This window comes from Theobroma umbraticum, unplaced genomic scaffold, assembly GCF_002168275.2.
Source record: "Theobroma umbraticum cultivar Fairchild unplaced genomic scaffold, ASM216827v3 scaffold_147.0, whole genome shotgun sequence".
NCBI lineage: Eukaryota > Viridiplantae > Streptophyta > Magnoliopsida > Malvales > Malvaceae > Theobroma > Theobroma umbraticum.
The window spans coordinates 2,086,214-2,086,834 of NW_018397259.1; the positions used below are offsets into that span (position 1 = coordinate 2,086,214).

The 621-nt window shown below is 48.8% G+C and overlaps 1 pseudogene across 1 annotated transcript in view; it reads left to right on the forward strand.

Annotated features, from left to right (window-relative positions):
* The window catches only part of LOC149527240 (uncharacterized), an 11,417-nt pseudogene that overhangs the window by 3,219 nt on the left and 7,577 nt on the right, over nucleotides 1–621 (forward strand). The window lies entirely within an intron of this gene.

Consider the following 621-nt stretch of genomic DNA (forward strand, 5'->3'; position numbering starts at 1 on the left):
TCAAGTATGCCGAAAAACACTCTCGAGATAAGAAAAACGCGTGTCGATTGAAGGACAAAGTCTACCTCACGAAACTTAGTTCCTGGTTTGGACGCTAGACTGTCAAGAGTGGAAGTGACAGTGGGCGAGATGCGTGATCGCCTCGATGTGCAGGAGGAGCACATGGAAGAGCTCCATGCGCACCAACTCGCCAGAGCTCAGGCACACAGCCTGTGCGCGGCCTAGACCCACTAGGAGGCCAAAGATGATACCGGCCCACTACACCAGCCCTTTTAATGGCCTGAGCTGCTGGAATTTTAGCTTCCCTCCTAAAAATGTTTTGGAGGAAATTCTTTTAGAGGGAACTCTTTTGGAGGGAAATTACCTATAAATAAGTCTTTGTAGATTGTGTAAATTATTCATTCAATACATTCTCAGTTTTTCTTTTTCCAGCACTCTCCTCTCTTTTCTCCTCTTTCCTTTTTTGTAAGTGTGCTTGCTGGCTTGAGGCCTACTGTGTGCGTGTGCGTGTGCTGGCTAACCGGAAAGCAGTGTGCTGCGTGTGGGTGTGCTGAGTGCTTGCTGGGCGCGTGCTGAGCACCAAGGCTGACTTGGATTCCAGTACCTGGATAAGGGTCGAAT